General features: G+C 38.7%; 1 long non-coding RNA gene across 1 annotated transcript; it reads left to right on the forward strand.

Moving 5' to 3' along the window:
- Positions 1-14,262: 14,262 nt before the first annotated feature.
- On the forward strand, positions 14,263-15,060 carry LOC118778761. The gene is made up of 3 exons (XR_005005018.1): positions 14,263-14,329; positions 14,675-14,776; positions 14,998-15,060. It is a non-coding gene; the product is annotated as an uncharacterized LOC118778761 (long non-coding RNA).
- Positions 15,061-21,443: the final 6,383 nt, after the last annotated feature.

A 21,443-nucleotide genomic window follows, 5' to 3' on the forward strand; every position in this document is an offset into this window, starting at 1 on the left:
TCATAAATAGGCCAAATAGGAAGTGAGGGTGGGATTAAAAATTACCTTATTTGAAAATTACTATAGGAAAAATAAGGATTTTACCATGAAACATCAGCAATGGTTATGGAAACATTGCTACTGATAGATTAGTGAAACGGTACTGATTGGAGCACTGTTGAATGGGGACTTCCTGTATTGCACTCCATGAATTGTCAGTTATACTTACACACCATTGCTGAGAACTAAACCAATGGTAAAAAAAATAAATAAATAAAAATAGTTTAGCTATGCAGCAACCAGTGTGCCAGCTGTGGTTTTTCAGCCTATTGGCTAATGAACTGATGTGTGTGTGCTCAGTTCAGACATTGGGTGTTAACATAACCCACAACTTCTCTGCTTACCAGAAGTTAATGTCATACAGTGGAAACCCCCTTTGCTCTCTTGACACATTAGCCATGTCACCCCCATCACCCCCATTCCAACCCCTGCGAATTAGAGTTGGTGCTGTAATGCCTGCTTGTGTGACCCAAGTCCTCAGTTTCTCAGTTTGTTACCTCATTCATTTATCAGGGAACCTCACACTTGCGAAGGCTACATCAATCTGTATAGATCTACCGACATCTCTTTAAAGCCGTCTGTGTTAATATCAGTACTCTAGGTTACCATGGACATGTTCTTCACAGAATTTGAATCTAAAAGCTTGTGGTTTCATGCCCATCATCTAAACCATGGCACCTTTCGTCTTTGTAAACTCTCAGTGAAATGCAAAAGGAAATTAAGCCAGCAGGAAGCAAGGGTACAGCATGGCTTGGATATCCTTGCCTCTATGGGGGGAGGTGCTGGCTGCGTCAGCTGGAGGTGAGTAAGCACAGCAGAATGTGTAAACTGCCGGTATGTTATGTATCACTCTCATTATCATGGGGGATTGGAGAGACTGGAATAGTGAGAGAGGGCAGGATTCCAGAGGGATGTGCCTCAAGTACAGCCTGCTCTGCTGAATTAATGACCCATTACTGCAACTCTAAAGCATGACACAGGGAATAGTGCTCACCTATACATACAGTGCCTTGCAAAAGTATTCAGGCCCTTGACCAGTGGCACAGGAAAAAAGATGACTGTGCTAAAGTGGCCCCAACAAAGTCCTGATCTCAATCCCATTGAGAATCTGTGCCACTATTTGAAAACTGCCGTCCACAAGCATCATCCAACCAATGTGAACAACCTGGAGCAAATCTGCCAAAAACAATGGGCAAACGTCATTCCCAAACAGTGTACAAAGCTGGTAGATACTTACCCAAAAAGACTAAACGCTGTTAATGCAGCGGAAGGTGGCTCTACTGCATATTATTGTGTGGGGGGTGAATACAGTATTTATGCAAACAGCGTATTTCAGTTTTCAGCATGAAACCAGTTATAATTAATGTCTTTAAAATATTACATAGAACACATTTATTTAAACATTCATTCATGGGTAATTGCACTGAGTACTCATTCAAAATAGCACTGCCTGGCAAACGTATTATGTGATATATTCACATAAAAACTAAGTCTGAACTAACATGAACACATCTCAGTCAAGATATGATAAAACGTTTACATTGAACACATGTTATACTTGGAATAAAAGAGAAGTAGAAAGGTCAGGTTGGTCTCACCTAACCATGGTTCTCAGTATGTGGTGTGGTTTCAACAGAAATGTTAGGGTAGTGAGCATCTGCATGGTTATTTTGGGAGTGCGGAAAGTTCCTCAGTTAAGTTCTCAGTTAAGTTTCAACACAAACTACACTGGCTACTTTGTGCGTGAATAAACAAGCATAAAAAACCTATATAAGCCTGCCATTTAAATTATTGACATCAAAATGCAGCACCATCAGTATAAATATTTGCAAGCTATATACAAAAACTTGGCAACACCGAACTGCTACCATTCATTCGCCGTTGCCTGTTTTGAAATAAAGACAGTGCAGCACAAACAGCCCCCTGTCCCTTGGAACAGTTTAGGCACAATAATTAACTTAAGTTATGGGTTATGGTAGGTGGTGAAGCTGTGATGCCCCTTACAGGCACTGGATCCACTGAGATGTTACTTCATACGAGGGCTGTGGGCCAGCCACCTCTCCCAGCCGGCTACAGAGAGCCATCTCCAAGCTGACGCTTGGTAGGACCTTGCAGGTGGCTAGTAGCAGAGCAGACCAGATAGATCGTTGTTCAGAGGTCCTGTGAGGACAGCATGTGTGCGAGCACTTAGAGGCCCAGGTGATTGGCTCTGTTTGCTCCATGGGAATGTCTTTTCCTGGTCTGATAATGTAGGTATATGGTAGATTGGCTAACAGAGTCTTAGAGTCTGTCTAAAAGCAGCTGTCTGCACTGTTCATTATGGGTTTGTCCATAATGGTTTCCCTGAGTTTTAGGGGCATATATTTTATTTATGGGGAATATGCCTTGGCCTTATACTTCAATTAAAGTCACAGAAAATAGATTGGCCATAAATATATAAAAGGTTTATCATAAAAATTCTTTTTAACTATCCAGTTAGGTATGTACAAATTGGTGTGTTAGCTTCAGTGCAGCTGGTATATATTTCATGTATGTACAGAATGTCACCAGAGTAGAATCAGTCTTTGGACTGTGCAAACTGACTGAGACGCACAGTGTGTGTGAAACAATATTGAGGAAACAATTAACAACAGTAAGACTTTCAATTGTCCAATTCTGATTTTCTTACCTTTCAGTGGTACTGGCACATAATGTGGCATGGAGGAGGAGAAGGGCTGCTACAAAAAAAAAAAACATTTTGGCAATGATATTTGAGTATTAATACAATGTAAATAGCCTACACTGCTAGCTTGCAAGCTTAACTTTTTATGGTGTTACACCTGTTAGGCTATATGTCGTCAGATAAGTAATAAGATTAAAATGTATATGAAAATTCATGAATAATTATGAATAAAAATGTTTTTATGGATAAAAAGATTTTCTGTGAGAAACTATTGTTAGTTTAATTACAGATGTCATACAGTTTTAGATTTCAGTCATTTACATGAAATGGAATTACAAAGGATCATAATCAAGTCGAGCTGTTTTTCTAAGGAAGCCGAGAATGGCTGTGCTTGCAATTATTATTTTTTTTAATGCCGTTATCTCGAGATCACAAGTTAATTATTTCGTTATCTCGGGATAACAGGTTAATTTATCTCATTATCTCGAGATAACAAAGCTTCTTTTCTTGTGATAATGAGCTAATTATTGTGTTATCTTGAGATAACAAAGCTATTTTTCTCGAGATAACGAGATAATTTATCACAAGAAAACGACTTTTGTTTTCTCAAGATTACGGGATAATTATGGAAAGCTCAAAAATGAGTGTCTGGTTCATTTGATCAGCATTTCCCAAACCTCTCCTGGAGGACCCCTTGTCCTGCATGTTAGCTTAATAACGCTAATGAAAATGCAACGAACCATGTATAACGCAAATAGCATAAAAATAAGTTACATGCGAAAGGGTTAACAGTGGCTTTTCTTGAATTTTAAATATAATTCAACTGAAAAAAACAAATAAAAAGGTAAATAAACAATATATATATATATCTATATATATACACATTTCAATAAATAATGCGGCACAATAATCATTTTATCTCATTTATCTTGTTTTCATAATGCTTGGAAGCCAAAATCGTAATTGAAAATACAATTTGATTAATCACACAACCCTACTATCTGTCTTGCTAGCTGCCAATACGGTAGCTGACACTTCGGCTAGCATTTCGGCTATCTTAGCTAGAGTGATGTTAGGTCCCGCTCAGAAGCGGAGCTAGGGGGTTAGGGGTGCAACCGCCCCAAGCCCCCCACGTCCATGGGGCCCACCTGAGCCCACCTGTTCATGCAGATTTTAAAATATATATTTTATGGGTGCTTAAATGAAGGTCAGCTGATCACATAGCCTGTCCACAAAGAAAACAAGTCTACCAGATCGCACAGTACAAATCAATTTGGGAGTTATTTTGAGGTGAGTTATTTTTCCCCGCTGCACCGCTACACCAGATCTTAGGGCTCCCCCACCTGCCAAATCTCACTTTAACCCCTGGACTTAACAGTCCTATAAAATTGTTCAGACCACTACAGCAAAAGTTTAAGTAGGTGACAGCAAGCAGACTATTAGATAAAACTAAGCTTCCCTTAAATTAAAAAACTTCAAAAGTTACAGAAGAGTGTAAGGTTGTGAAAAAACACAGAAGAATTAACAGCCTGTTTCAATTCAGTCACCAATTGTCATCATGACCATCACATAAGTATGAGTATCTTGCAGCTTTTTCATGTAGCCCCAGCAATTAAGTGTAGTGGTGCACAGATATAAGCTTAAAAAATAGGGCAGCAGAGAGAGCCTCAAACTTAGCCACACAACATGAGAGTGCACACACTGACACTACCAACCTTAAAACAAACACAGCTTTAGAATGAGCTTCACAAACCTGGCCTTAACATCTATATTCATGTGACATGGTACCTATTTATTGTTCCAGTGTCTACAACCTTAGCATGGAGGAATTCTGGGCTTGTGGTTTGGAGATAAGTAAAACAATAACAATAACAGTTTAAGATAAAGCACAATATCTCAAAATGCCCAATCAAAGCAACGCCAATGCTCATGTTCATAAAAGATGGATGTTTTAGGAGCTTTATAACGGTAAGTAGACATCACAAATAAAAGTGGACCAGACCACCATCCTTCTTTTGTTGTGTGTGTGTGTGCGTGTGTGTGTGTGTGATCATGTAATTATATCTCTGATATACTATTTTCTCCAGGTTCAATAGATAAAAATGATTATTACCATTCTACTCAAAAGCACATATATTATGTAACAACAATATTTATATGATTTCTCATAATAAATCTGAAAGAAATGTGTTTCACTTCCACTTTTTCCATGTTATTTGCAACAGTCAGAGACCATTGTTGTAGTATTAAGTTTCAGCTCATATTTATAGTATCAGGCATTCATATTTATCTGATATGTTGCATATTTAGAAAGTACTTGAAGTCCTTTTAACTGTGAAGTCCCTTAAGGGAGCTCTGCAAATTTGAAATTAATGCACATGAAGTGAATTTATAAATTTGAGTTCATAGAATTTCAAATGGTCAGCATTTTCTGATAATAGACTTACTGTAATCTGACAAGGGTCTGAAGCATGATCAGTCATACTATTAATATTAATGTACATGTAACATTCATTAAATGTGCACACAGTCAGCGAAACAGAAGTCACATTGTCAAACTCTTCACACAGTCAGTGAAACAGAAGTCTATGTGGACCAAACTGTGAATCATTTTTCATTGCTTTCCCACAAAATGCATTCAATGACCACATTTTCCACAGTTTTGCTGACTGTGTGAAGAGTTTTGACAATGTGACTGAAGTTTTGACCAATGCATGTTAGCAATTGAAAAAAAACCTGTGATCTGACAAGGGTCTGAAGCATGATCAGTCATACTATTAATATTAATGTACATGTAACATTCATTAAATGTGCACACAGTATGGTTCTTTGCTGTTCCAAGGATGCAAACATCACCACAATGAAAAGCATGAAAACGAACCTGTGTATCATAATATTCAAGGTCAGTGGTGGTCTTTTGTGGTAAAAACATGGTGCAGCTCTTTAGAAGAGAACAGAGCATGTGACATTTGAGCAGAATCCAGTGACATTCACAGTGGTTTCCTGTTTCTTTCATTTTCTCTTCACAGAAGCAAAAGCCATGCTCTGCAAAGATAAAAGGAAAAAAAAATATCAAGCTAACTTGACACAGGGGCTGTGTATCTCTACAATCAGAAGAGCAGATTCAGTATTACCTCATGTAGTTTGTTCTTACCTTTGAGTCATAAATTTGAAACAATGTTACATTTATTCAAGACTTCCACAATATTTGTCAGGACTTTAAGTTATCACTAAACTCATGATGATTCATAAATACCGGAAACACTTGCTTGCAGGTTACTACAAGTTAAGGATGAAACGCTGTAGTGGATAGATTTAAATCAGGGGATCATTCAACGACACGCTGTGATGAACTGAACCTGTTCATGGACCATGAGCACCATAAACATTCTGAGTCTTTCTCATGTTCTTTGTGGGAGTTACTGGTAGCCTTGTAGAGTCCTTATAAATGCATGCAAAGCAGATATAAAATCATACTATCACCCTACATCATCATTTGCTGTCTTTAAACATTTCTATTGATTAGTGAATTACTTTTTCTAGTATCTTTTGAAACACCTACAATTTAAATAGGATTACAAGCACAGCCACATTTTCATGCAAGAAATGCAAAAATATACATACTGTGCATGTGCATGTGCATGTGTGTGCACGTATGTGTATTTTTATGTGTGCATGTATTTCTCAGTTTTGTGTAAATGTTTTATGAGCAATACCCTTGACCACAGCTTTGTTTTAAAAGAAACAGACACACCAGTGAAGAAAAACCACAGACATCAATGCTGCAGGCCTGTGTGTGTCTCACACAGAAGTAGGGAGAGGAAACTGAAGATGCACCTGTTCATCAAAGCGATATGTAAGTATTAACAAGGAAAAGTTTATTCATCTATATAATATTTCAGTTTTTCCTCTTGTAGACTAGAATACAGAATCTTTTAGTTTTATCATCAGCAGAGCATGTGAAATGTTTTCCTTGTGTGTTGGTCAGCCTGTGAATGAGTCTGTACATGAATATTGAAGCTAATTATGAGGAATAAAGAGCATTTTACTTTTTTAGCCTTGTTACCCTTGTTACACTTCATGCGTGTATGTTTATATACAGTATGTGTACTTTTTAAGCACTAAAACTTACACACAACCATCCTTATTTCCTAATGTAAGTGTATTATCTTCATATGTATTAACTTTTGACAAACAACCCTCACTTTTCAAATGATTTTTCCCCCCTAGGCCTGACTGCCCTGATCTTCTCTGTACAAAAGAAAGGATATTGCAAAGCAGGTAAATATCTGTTAAGTTTAATTTATCTGCATTTTGCCTGAAAGCATGAACGAATTTCAAAAATACTTAGTGGGATGATAAAGTGGCACATAAACCAAGAGGGATAGTAAGATCACTGTTCTAGATGTTAATCCCTTAAAATGACATGGAGTGTATTGTGTGACTGTATAGAACAAAACTGTTAACTTGGTGGCCAAGAACGCAGGTGTTTCACCATCATACCCCTCAGTTTACCATGTTGTCTTTTCTGTCTTTTTTGCCACTGTTTGGATTCTTCTTCACTATTTTAACCCTATCCTGCATTTTTCCCAGCCCAACAATTCATCAATGGCTGTAACTTATTAATGTTTGATTAGATTCAAATTAAGATATCTATGCATTTGTTTTGTACACTGTTAATTCTGTGGGGAATATTTCCTTTAAAGGTATTATGCATTAACAGTATATTTATTGACCTGATGAATATTTCTGTTCCAGAGTCCAGTGCCTACGCTGAACTGACTGCGGATCCTCCATGGTCAGACATGTTCGCAGGGGAGACTGTGGCCCTCACCTGCCAGGTCAAAGGGTCTGATCCTTTCACTGATTGGGATTATTCCTGGAAGAGAGTAAGAGGCACAGAACAGACTCCACTGTTTGCCTATACTGGAAGAGGATCTTCTACATATACGCTGAGAAATATGCAAGAGTTTGACAGTGCAGAGTACCGCTGTGAAGCAAAGTTTGAAAATCGTACTTTAACCAGCTCTTCATATTTCCTGAAAGTGACAGGTAAGAGGATATGATATATGTTTACTTTTTCCTGAAAGATATATTCTGTCCCTTGGGATTCAAACAAAAATAGTTTCTTTTTTGTGAGCAATAATTTTGGTTTTAAAATATACAAAAAATAGTTTCACAAGGGAGCTTTCCTATTTTAAAACATACGAATATAATAAGATGAATGTAGATGACAATGGGCTTTTGAAATTCTATGTGAAACTGAGGGGGGTCATGTTAACCTTCAGGAGCTTTGCGTGACAGAAACACACGCAGGCGTGGTTGTTGCACCCTGTAAGACGCATATGATGCTGGAACTGGCAGCGTGGGAGGAATAGAAAGATAGAGGCTATCTCCATTTTTCTAAAGAGGCATGAAAATATCATAAATCTCGATTTTCAAAATGTACAATATGAGTTATTTTTTTATCAAGCTCTGATCAGTAGGAATTAATGGAGCTGTTTTAAGTGAATTGATAACTTCCATCAGCATAAAATGCATAGAGTAAACACAGGAGTGCTGGGAGGTAATTAGCTTTACTCTACTCCCAACTCTATTACATGCACCCTCTCACACACATACTGTATATGGTATACTCTGTAGCGGAGCGAGTGGGGGGGCAGAGGGTGCGGCTGCCCCGGGCTCACGGTTCTTCCAGTTACAAATTGGGCTCACCTTGGGCCCAATTTGCCTTACTGAACATGCATTTTTGTTGTTTAGTTGAATATCTTGAATAGTTTGTTTGTGTCTTGATTGGGGCAATAAAATAAAAAGTCAGACTGAGGGCGTAATGGTTTCGTCTGACCCCAAGCTAAGTTTCTCGCCGCAATATTTATTTTGAATGAGCAGAGACACAATAGAGTTACAGAAAACTTTATTCACTGGCCAGAATCCTTATATAAGTGTACAAACTTATAATGCTCTCTGTTCGAGTTCCAAAGTAGGAACTAAGCGATCACCAGCTGTCTTGTTTTATTTCCCATTGCCGTCACTGCTGACGGAGCCACATTATTTAAAAATGGTCTAACGCAATGAGGTGTGCTGAAATAGCACACCTCATTGTAATCAACATTTCTCTCCGTTCCGCCCTTCCGTCTCTGTAAGTTTCCCCTTGGATCTGTCTTGCATCTCCCAGCCTACAATAGGCTGTATAAGGGCCCACTACAGGTCCTTGCCCCCTCTGCAATGAGCCATCGGTTCAGCCCCTGGGTATACTTTACTATTCCTCTATATAAATGAGTTTGCTGTGAACTATTGCAGCATGACATTTCTTCAGTGATTTAGAAATACTCTCTGAAATGTGGTATCTGAAATGTGGAGTTATGGGTCATTTAAAATACTAACATTTAATAAACACGTTTATAGACATGATCCCCAAACCTGTCCTGACCCAGGACACCCCCAGTGGAGAGATCTTCACAGGAGACAGAGTGACCCTGAGTTGTGGGGTTGGGACACATGCTGCTGGCTGGAAGTATCTCTGGTACAAAGACACACAGGGAGCAGCACTGCCCAACACTGACCACAGCAGCACTGATGGGTCCACTTACACCATCAGCTCTGCTGCTCTGTCCCACAGTGGAGAGTACCGGTGTCTAGCTGGGAGAGGGACAGAGACCTTCTACACACAGTACAGTGACTCTCATACCTTAAGGATATCTGGTAAAATGATGAATCTTTTCTTTTGAAGTGATGGATGACATGCAGTTTGATTTCAGTTTTATCATTAATGCACGTATCCCATTACAAATCTCTTATAGATATGTAAATATGTAAAAGGAATTAGAAAATTATTTTTATTAATTATTTTCCCACAAATACAGTAATTTGTTCAGATAGTTAATGTGAGAGATCTATGTCCAGTCTTGTTTTGCTTAGTCAAAGTCTCCATACAGTCTCTAACCCTATCTTATACTTTCTCCTTGTGTCTTGATATTTCCAGCTCTCCCACACATAACACTGGCCCTGCAGTCTGAATGGACAGAGTTTTTTATCAGAGAGAGTGTGACTTTAAGCTGTGAGATTCAGGGCAGATCTACTGAATGGATGTATAAATGGTACAGAGATGGACGGGAACTTCGTGTACACAACCCTACAGCGACATACACTATTATGTCGGCTGTTAAGTCAGATGCCGGAAGATACACCTGCAGAGGAGAATATAAGAGAAGAAGAGTGTACACTGAAAGCAGCAATGCTGTTACAATTAAAGTTTTGGGTATGCTTTTACTATTGATTAAGGAAGCCATTTCTGAAATTAAAAGTTATGTCTGTTAAAATCATACATTTAAACAACAATATTTGACAATATTTCAGGAAGTAAATGTGTACAAGTATACATTTACATTCATTGTATGCAGTTTCATGAGCATTCTGGAAAATGTGCTGTAAATGCCATATGCCGTGCAATATACTCCACAATGTATACATACAATTTTATGTATTACAATAACTGTATTTAATATTGTGTAATATATGCTGTATAGTGTCCTCTATTCTGAAGCATACTATGTGTAGTTAGTAAACCTTGTCTTATATATGACCATATTTAGCATATTTTACCTTATGATAAGGGATATCCTCCATACTTAGTTCTCTTCTTTCTTTTTCACATGGTTTGCTATTCTTGTGTGACTGAATTTGCAGAGCTAAACCATTGCAAGCTAAAAGTGTTTTCACTGACCTACAAACACTATTTATACTATGAATTTGAAATGTGGAGGTATGGTTGAAAGTATTAATGTTTGATGAATGTGTTTGTAGAGACAATCCCTACACCCCTGCTGACCCAGGACCCCCCCAGTGGAGAGATCTTCACAGGAGAGAGAGTGACCCTGAGCTGTGGGGTTGGGACACATGCTGCTGGCTGGGAGTATCTCTGGTACAAAGACACACAGGGAGCAGCTCTGCCCAACACTGACCACAGCAGCACTGATGGGTCCACTTACACCATCAGCTCTGCTGCTCTGTCCCACAGTGGAGAGTACCGGTGTCTAGCTGGGAGAGGGACAGAGACCTTCTACACACAGTACAGTGACTCTCATACCTTAAGTATATCTGGTAAGAGGGTGAATCTTTTCTTCAGAAGTGATGGGCAGTTACATGTATAGGAATAAGGAATCCTTCAATTTTAAAATCTACTTTTCTAACTATAACTGATTTACTCCTTGAATGCCAGATGTGTTGGCTTTCTATCTGAATTAAAGTGTTGATCAAATAATTAAAACCTGAAGTGAGTAGAGAATCAGTAGATAAAGTGGCCTCATGTGACTAGTATTGCCAACCCATTTGGTTATTTTCTGACCTATTGCTATTGTCCATTCAGGAAAAAGATGCATTCCTATAAATTTGATTTAGTTTAATTCGTTAATGTAAAAAGCAACACTACAAATCACTGACAGACCTATAGAAAATAAGATAAAATAGTTTTCTGGTCATTTATTGTCCCACAAATACAGTATTTTGTTCACATATTTTAATGTGAGTGATGTATAACCAGTCCTGTTTTGTTTAATCAAAGCTCCCCATGCTGTTCATAACCCCATCTTATACTTTCTCTTTGTGTCTTGACATCTCTAGCTCTCCCACGCGCAACACTGACCCTGCAGTCTGAATGGACAGAGGTTTTTATCACAGAGAGTGTGACTTTAAGCTGTGAGATTCAGGGCAGATCTACTGAGTGGATGTATAAATGGTACAGAGATGGACGGGAACTTCGTGTACACAACCCTACAGCCACATACACTATCATGTCGGCTGTTAAGTCAGATACCGGAAGATACACTTGCAGAGGAGAATATAAGAGAAGAGGAGTTTCCACTGAGTTCAGCAGTGATGTTGTAATCAAGGTTTTAGGTAAGGATTTTTCATTACCACTTCTGAAACAGATCATTGCTAGCATAAAAACTATTATGCCACAGAGAATCCTATATTTAAAGTACAATAGTTCAGTAAGTGTAAATATGAAGCACATACATATTCTGTGCATAGCTTTACAAACTGTTTGAAAAATATATTCTAAATACCTTATATGTGAAATTTACAGGATATACCCATATAGTTAATACATTAAAGTGACTTTGATATTTTGTAATTTTACTTTAGCACATACTGTATATTACCATATTTCTGCATATTTTGCTTTTTGATCAGGGATGTCCTCTATTCTTAGTTACCATTTTGCTTTCTCACAAACTTTGACATTCATGTGTGCCTATGAGTTTGGGTAGCTAAGCCATTGCAGCCTGAAGGTGTCTTCAGTGACCTACAAACACTATTTACACTGTGAATTTGAAATGTGGAGGTATGGTTGAAAGTATTAATGTTTGATGAACGTGTTTGTAGAAACAATCCCTACACCCCTGCTGACCCAGGATCCCCCCAGTGAAGAGATCTTCACAGGAGAGAGAGTGACCCTGAGCTGTGGGGTTGGGACACATGCTGCAGCCTGGAAGTATCTCTGGTACAAAGACACACAGGGAGCAGCACTGCCCAACACTGACCACAGCAGCACTGATGGGTCCACTTACACCATCAGCTCTGCTGCTCTGTCCCACAGTGGAGAGTACCGGTGTCTAGCTGGGAGAGGGACAGAGACCTTCTACACACAGTACAGTGACTCTCATACCTTAAGGATATCTGGTAAGAGGGTGAATATTTTCTTCAGAAGTGATGGGCAGTTACATGTATAGGAATAAGGAATCCTTCAATTTTAAAATCTACTTTTCTAACTATAACTGATTTACTCCTTGAATGCCAGATGTGTTGGCTTTCTATCTGAATTAAAGTGTTGATCAAATAATTAAAACCTGAAGTGAGTAGAGAATCAGTAGATAAAGTGGCCTCATGTGACTAGTATTGCCAACCCATTTGGTTATTTTCTGACCTTTTGCTATTGTCCATTCAGGAAAAAGATGCATTCCCATAAATTTGATTTGGTTTAATTCGTTAATAAGATAATAAGATAAAATAGTTTTCTGGTCATTTATTGTCCCACAATTACAGTATTTTGTTCATATATTTTAATGTGAGTGATGTATAACCAGTCCTGTTTTGTTTAATCAAAGCTCCCCATGCTGTTCATAACCCCATCTTATACTTTCTCTTTGTGTCTTGACATCTCTAGCTCTCCCACGCGCAACACTGACCCTGCAGTCTGAATGGACAGAGGTTTTTATCACAGAGAGTGTGACTTTAAGCTGTGAGATTCAGGGCAGATCTACTGAGTGGATGTATAAATGGTACAGAGATGGACGGGAACTTCCTGTAGACAAACGTACAGCCAGGTACACTATCCAGTCTGCTGTTCAGTCACATGCTGGAAGTTACACTTGCAGAGGAGAATATAAGAGAAGAAAAGTTTCCACTGAGTTCAGCAATGATGTTGTAATCAAGGTTTTAGGTAAGGATTTTTCATTACCAGTTCTGAAACAGATCATTTCTAGCATTAAAACTATTATGCCACAGAGAATCCTATATTTAAAGTACAATAGTTCAGTAAGTGTAAATATGAAGCACACACATATTCTGTGCATAGCTTTACAAACTGTTTGAAAAATATATTCTAAATACCTTATATGTGAAATTTACAGGACATACCCATATAGTTTAAAAAATAAAGTAACTTTGATATATTGTAATTTTACTTTAGCACATACTGTATATTACCATATTTCTGCATATTTTGCTATTTGATTTGATTCTTAGTTACCATTTTGCTTTCTCACAAACTTTGACATTCGTGTGTTCCTATGAGTCCCGAAGCCCTTGCTGACCCAGGACCCCCCCAGTGGAGAGATCTTCACAGGAGACAGAGTGACCCTGAGCTGTGGGGTTGAGAGACATCCTGTTGGCTGGAAGTATCTCTGGTACAAAGACACACAGAGATCAGCTCTGCCCAACACTGACCACAGCAGCACTGATGGGTCCACTTACACCATCAGCTCTGCTGCTCTGTCCCACAGTGGAAGGTACTGGTGTCGAGCTGGGAGAGGGACAGAACTGTTTTACACAAATTACAGTGAATCTCAGAAAGTCAACATAAATGGTAAGGTGACAACCAAGTGACAGCCCTTTTTCCTCAGCCGATTATAAAATAAAGTGAATTTCCCTGTATATTGTTGATCTGCTTTTGTTGTTTCATTCTCATAGAATGGAAGACCAAAATGGTGCTCCACAAAAGTACACATATAAACAATGTTCATTAAAACACTTTCTTTGCACTTCATATTTTATTAATTATTTTTAGTTGCATTTGATTTGTTTAGTGTGGAGTTCTAGCTAATTTTTTACAAAACTGGTCTGGCGTTACAGCTCGTCCTCATGCTGTCTTGATCCTGGAGACAGGATGGATGGAGATCTTCAGGACAGACAGTTTGACCCTGAGGTGTGATGTTGAGGGGAGCTCAGCTGAGTGGAACTACACCTGGTACAGAGACGGACAGCAGCTCCAGCAAGACAGCAGTAGCCAAAGATACACAGTGACATCTGACAATGGCTCAGACCAAAGTAAATATAGTTGTAGAGGGAACAGGACAGGGATACCATCTTACACAGAGATGAGTGAAGTGTTTCAAGTGAACAACATTGGTGAGTTCCACTAATTTTTTCCAAGCATCTCAAAAAGTAGGTGAAAGATATGAGGTCACATTTTGCATGTATTTGTGTGCCAGGCCACCTTTTTATGTGTACTATTATAACTCACCCAAGAATCCCACATTTACCTCCAACACCTTACCATGTGTGACAGGGAAGCATAAAGTGTAATGTGGTCAGCTCCAACAGTATGCTACAGGTGATGTGAGCACAGGAGTCAGTAGTTATCCTTCGTCTGTTTCCAGAGTGGCTTCTCCACAGCAGGGCTAACACTGTGCATTCAGAATGATCTGCCTTTGTTAGACCTTTACTCCCTTTGCTGCTCTCCTCTCGGTCCAGTACTGAAGCGGAAGCTGCTTGTGTCTGTTGCTGGCTGTCTTGCCTTCGGTCTCGCTGTCATCACACTGGGATGCGTATGTCTGAGACACAGAAGGAAGTCAGGTGAGGATTCACGGTCGGTCACTGTACTTTCCAGTGCTTTTTTACAATATATTCAGCATAGTTAAAGTAGTGGAAAGCTATGTGAAATTGTGCTTACAGTCATGGGAATCCAATGGATCTTTCAAAATGAGTAGAGATTAAACTAGGATGTAGTATGATTAATTAAGACACTAAATGTAAATGTATTTACATTTATGCCATAAGTGTGTATGCCATCATAGTCACAGGTGAAAAGACAAAACCACAGAGTGACCTGTTTTTCTCAATGGCGGAACGGAACACGGGTAAGTTTTTTGTTTACTTTTTTATGATTTTTATTCCAGTCCTCTCGGTCATTCACTTTATCGTGTAAAATATCTTTTATTTTCTTGAGACCGAAAAAGGAGTGGTGATTGTGATTGTTTGTGAGCTATTGAGAAACTTAAGCTGGTTATTTATTACTTTCTGCTTGCGATGTCTATTTCAGAAAACCTATTCACGAAATATGAATTTTCCCCTGAGGAAGAAGAGCCTAGTGAAACACAAGGTATGTCATGATTTTATCATTTCTGCTCTCAAGGAATTTACTTTGGCGCACTCATTGTCTATAGACTGTTGTGCTTTTTGTCTTAATTAAGTGCATGCATGTCTGAGAAACAGCAGAAGGCAGTGTTTCCTGTCAGAGTTGTTTAGTTTGACAGCTGCAGTTAATGGAGCCTCTTTTTTAACCATCTTCCATGTGTTACTGCTTGTGGCCAGGATTTTGAAAATTGCCTGGTGCATACTATTATGCCAAGCAACCCAAAGACTGCAGAAGACACACTGTCAGCTCATGACTAAAAATCACACTATTTCTGTTTGTAGCTCTCTATTGACAACAATTTTTGTGGTCATCTTTTTTCTTTTCCATACAAATGAACAACTTCTCCTTCTGTACCCACACAACCAAATGCATTGCATACCCCAGAACTCCAAACACTCTGTTGTTTGGTTTCAAATTCCAGAAAGTGTTAATAAGCCAACATTCTCTCTCCTATACACATGAAGCAAAAGGTAAAGTATATGGAAAATGTACATTACTGACTATGATTACTGTCACAGTCATCTAGCACAATTGTAATACATGCAGTGCATTTTAGATTTTAAATCTATTACTTCTGCTGTGGCATAGCACCTACTTCTCTTATTATGTTTTTCTACTCATTGATCAATTAGATTGTTCATTATCCTTTGACATGCTGTATTTGTAGACTTGACTGGTCCAGCAGCTGCTTGTAAAGTGGAGCTCTATTCTATTGTAAATCTGAAAAATAGAACTGAAGGTATTGGTGATTACCTTTCACTTTTGAATTGTTCTCATTCTTGATGTACTGTAGGGGTCATGTGTACTGTAGGTGAATATCTCACCTGCTCATTCCCTGTTTTATTGTGTAATGATGCATCCAGCATGCCAGTAAAATTCCATGTCTTTAAGTAGTAACTGCATATGGTCCATCAATTCGCTTGTGAATATACTGTTGTAATTACTTGCTGATGTTACCTGAAGATTGACACTTGAGGCATATAATATTCCTTAACACTTCGACACCTCCTGTGCTTGCTCTCATAGTGCTGTCAGTGGAGACAAATCCTGAAGAGCTCTCCTCATTCAAAGGTACAGTGTTACATTGGTAAACCTGTGTGGATTTGTTTCTGTGATGTTTCAATGATGCTGATGCTCATTGCAATGTTTTTGCCTCCTTCTCTTGTGTTGCAGCATGTTCATAAAGTAGCAAGGCTTCTCCCCTCTGCTTTGGAATGAAAGCCAAACGATATGTGCAGGAAGGAGGATGTTTTTATTTTGGTTAAACATTCACCCTAATGCTGTATGTATGTATATTGTAGGTGTGTCTAAAATCTGGACCCAAGAGTCAATTGTGCTGTTACTCACTTAATGTGAACCCTCACCATGAGGATGGAAATATATAATTGCATATATGTGATGGGACAAGACTAAAGACTTTACTTTAAATTATTTTTTTTAATTATTACTATTGACACAGCGGTAAAGATATTATGCCATTTTAAATAAAAAATAATCCACGTAATTTGTAGAAATATGCTTGTACAAAACATTTTGGTTTGTTAGCAGACAACAATATTTCTTCTTGTATGTCAATAAAGCAGCAAGACCCCTCAGTGCAATACAGATGCCAAAGAAAGGCAATGATATGTGCAAGAAGGAAGAAAGATTTGGTTATGTCCCCTAATGCTGTAGATGTGTCTAACCTCCGGACCTCAGACTTACCGGTGCTGTTTCTCCTTTAAATTAACTTACAAGTGGATCTTAATTCACCATATATGTATAATATATGCATATATGTTATGGGACTATATATATAGTTCTCCTTAGATGCATATGCTGTGAACCATTATTTCGTTTAACTCTTGTAAATAGAAATATGCCTGTGATGAGAAATTTTGTTTTGTTGTTGGACAAAAATATTTTTGGCTTGTTTTGTTATGGTGTAAATCACACTGAATATTTATGAATGCCCTTACAATATTGCCAAGCTTATGAGCGTTACCATGTGGTCAATTACATATACTGCCACAACAATATTTGTGTTTCCCTCAGCAGACAGTAGATGGCAGCACTGGTCTGTAACAGAAATTTGTGCCCCTGTCACCTTGTTTGCACTCATTTCCTTCCTCTGTGGTCTTTTTTTTTAAAAAAAAAAACATACATACCTTACTGTATCTCTTGTATAGGTAGAGAATATGTATTACTCAGTGCAAAGCCAACCTGTTATTTACTTGTAGCCAGTTGCACTTTACTTGTATTACATCCATATATTTTAATGGATAGTTGAAATATGTCTGTAAATCACTGCTGCCACTTTTTTTTTTTCAATAAATACATGTTTAGAGATGGCAATTATCTGTATCAGTGTTATTTCAGAAATGCATGAATACTAAATGACAAGATGTTTTGCTGTGTGCATAAATGGCTTTCTCCAGTGCATTGTGTATTTACTTACTTCTTGAATACTCCTAGACAGACAAGAGAGATCAGATGAATTTTGGGAGGGAAAAGCAAACGCTACTGTTTTAGCTGCAAAAGACATTCTGCTAAGACTTCTGTTGGCTTTCCAACAGAGTCATGAGGTGACCTGAACAGGAAAATTCAGAAGAATTTTTCAGCATAAAGGTGTAGATTGGCCTGGCTGTAGCCATAATCCTGAGGACAGGGTGTTTCCCTTGAGTTGTGGAAATTGTGGAAATTAGGGTCAGGCTAGAGATCAAGATGAAAGGGCTAAAAAAAGCCAAGTCATTCCAATAGATTAATGGCCATTGATTTCTTATTCAATAGTAGGCTTACTTATTAGTTACAGACGCATAATATCTGGTCTTAGATCACAAATGTAATTTAAATGTAATGTAATGTAAATGTAATTTATTCAAAATAAATGTAAATGGTTATTTTTACAGTATGACATTATCTATGACATTATCTGATCATCATTATATGTGATGATGTTTTGAAATACTTTATATAATATAGAAATAAAAACATATTAAATCTTTTCATTGGGCTGGGCACAACTATATGTAGATTTTGCCCAAATCTCATTATGTCCACACTAGACCAAACAGATAGATTTAAAATAGAAGTTTATGGTTGGGGAAGCTGGAAGAGGAAAAAGGTAAAGTGTTTATGAAGGAAAGAGTGAGAGAGAAAAGAGAGAGTGACTGTGAGATAGAGGCAGACAGAGACATGACACTGTGTGATTTACTTTGACAGAACGCAACGAGGAGCACTCTCTCTAAATTGGTTAACATCCCATCGCCTCCCTTGAAAAAAGCAATAACATTTAACAGTGGACCTTGCTTTGGGAAACCCAGGGAGAATTTCAACTAGGCGCCAAGGATTCTGTCGCACCTCCTCCTTTGAAGGACGATGTGCGGTTTGACATGCACTGAAGGAACACAGAAGCCATTTTGAAGTAATTGTCCTATGTTTCTAATGTGTGGTCTTACAAGGCTGGGAGACAAACCCAGCACCTGATCACCCAGGTGGGCTGCAAATGTGTCCTCGGCTGCATATGCAGGAGTGCTTTTATTGATTCTTACCTGTAAAATCAACACCTGACTTATATCCCATCAATGCACAAAGGAGTAAGAGCAGCCTACTGAAGAATGATGATTGATTCCCCCAGTTCAAACAAAAATTTGATCATTACAACTGCTGACCGAACATATGTCTGTACTGTGACATAATGTGATTTATTCTGGGAACTCCAGCAATGTAACTGTGTAAACTTAAATAACAGCATGTGCATAAGCCCACAGGGAATTGGATTTGATACCCTTGATCTAATACTTGCCCTAGATGTTCACAACTGAGTACATTTTGAGTCAACCTAGTAACCACAAATCCAAGTGAACAATCTTTTTAGTAGTTGTCTTTGCAATAGTTATTCAAAATATACTGGAACAAATGATAAAACACGACAATCGTACTTAATAGCAATTTTTCTTAGTATAATTCAAGTGTAATATTGATTTTTACAATTAGTGCAGTTAAAGTTGCATTTGATGTATTCACACATTGCTGGGGTGTGTGTTCCCAGTACAATCTTCTCTCTAAAACACAGTGTCTGTATATATGACTAGAATCATTCTGCTTGAATCCCACAACAGTGCCCAAAATAGTACTATAGTACAATAGTGTTGTATAATGCTACACAGAGAAAATGTGCTATGCATTTTTGTATTCATAATGATACTTTTTGTGTAATAACTTGAGAATTTATCGCATTCATTTTACTCTCTGATTTAATTAATTGAACTTTGTACAGTTGTTCGTGGTATGGTTTCTGACATATTCCTTCCAACAAAACTGCCAAGGCCTAGATGATCTCTTGTGGTTTTGTGTCCCCAGAGGTCTCTGCTTGCATTGTGTCCATGGATAAGTTATTCCTAATTTATTGTGGATTCGATTGCCTTCTGTGTTAGTGCTGCCTGCATTGCGCTATGAACCAGAGATAAATCAAAGTGGAGCAGAGCTATAATTTAGAGCTGCTTGCTTTTCTTTAATCACTGATGATGTGCAGGCCTTGAGCGGTTTGCTGCTGTGTCAAGGGTATCTCTGGAGGCACTCAATGGAGCATTCTGGGAGGGTGCCATCCACCACAAGGCTTTGGCACTGTGCCCGGACGTGCAATAATCTTAATGTTGGAGCTGGCGGGCACCTCAGTGCACCCATCTTCCTTTTGCATCAAAGGAATGGACACAGACATATAAATGAGTGTGTCTCTACCTTACTTTGTGATGAACTGTGTTCCAGATTAAGGTGTCCCAGCATCACAAGCATAATAGCATAACATTAAAAAAGGTATTTCTTCAGGGTGACACAATGATGGACTCCAGCTCCAATGTTCTGATTTGCTCCAAATCTCTGGCTGACATTGCTAGTGATTGCAAACATTGTATTAAGTAATTTATAAATGCAAAGTATTATACAAAGTCATACTGCCATTTTAGCTTCTTTTTGCTACTGCACCTACTTTCCTGTTGAATAGCCTATGGTTTGATGACCTGAGGTCACACTCATAAACTGACAACTACAACAGATCACTCAAGAGCACACCAGCTGGGCCCCACCTGATGCTCAAACATGCAACATTCTGGATTCTTAATTGGACACTCTGCTACCCCCCGTTGACAAGCAGTTGGCCTCAGTGACCAAAATATTCATCATGTGATCTGGAGCTTATTGCACCTGATCAGTTGAACTCTGGGTCTTTGTCTTGGACTACTGTATATTACACACAGTCTAAATACACAGTGTGTGTGTGTGTGTGTGTGTGTGTGTGTGTGTGTGTGTGTGTGTGTGTGTGTGTGTGTGTGTGTGTCTGTGAGTGTGTGGGTGGGTCTGTGTGTGTGTGTGTGTGTGCGCGCGTGTGTGCATATGTGTGCAGATATGCATACACACACATGCATGCACACACATGCACAATGGAAAATTCCTTGATCTACAACACAGATCCCTGAATCTCATTCGGCCATCAATCATTGTATAAGTGTCTCTTCATCATCATGACAACAGCAACTCTTTTTAAGGATTCACTGAACCTACCATGGAATGACACAATGACACCACAGACCCTAGTGAAATGACAGTTCACAGCTGCTCTGGGAAGGTGAAGATGACATGTATTGCTGTCAAACTGCAGTGTTAGAAACAGCTGGACACTGATTGCAACTGAGGTGCCAAATGGTAGGAGCACAGTTAGCACCGTGTAGGTGGCTCATGCCCCATTTCCTGTCAGGTGAAAAGATGGCCACTTATTTATGCATATATCTATATCTATTATCCATACATTCCTGCGTAATGTTTATCAATTGAAGACAGATCATGTTTTTGACCTCAATGGTGATATTGTAGGATTGCTAATACAAACTGGACTACTGCCACTGGCTGGGTGTCTTACTTTAGTTTGTATTTTACCAATTGAGCTTCCTCCTGAAGGCATCTTTACTAATTCATGAAGTGAAATGCATTATCTGCAAGCAGTGTGAAGGCAGGAAGTTCCCCGGGGGAGATCTGCAGCTTCGGCATGTTTTATACCTGCGGTCTGTACCCGGCTGTACTGGCTGCAGCACAATCGCAGCTGACTGAAAGTGTGCGCAGTCGCAGAGCTCT

The sequence above is a fragment of the Megalops cyprinoides genome, chromosome 6 (genome assembly GCF_013368585.1).
Source record: "Megalops cyprinoides isolate fMegCyp1 chromosome 6, fMegCyp1.pri, whole genome shotgun sequence".
In the NCBI taxonomy this organism is placed as follows: domain Eukaryota; kingdom Metazoa; phylum Chordata; class Actinopteri; order Elopiformes; family Megalopidae; genus Megalops; species Megalops cyprinoides.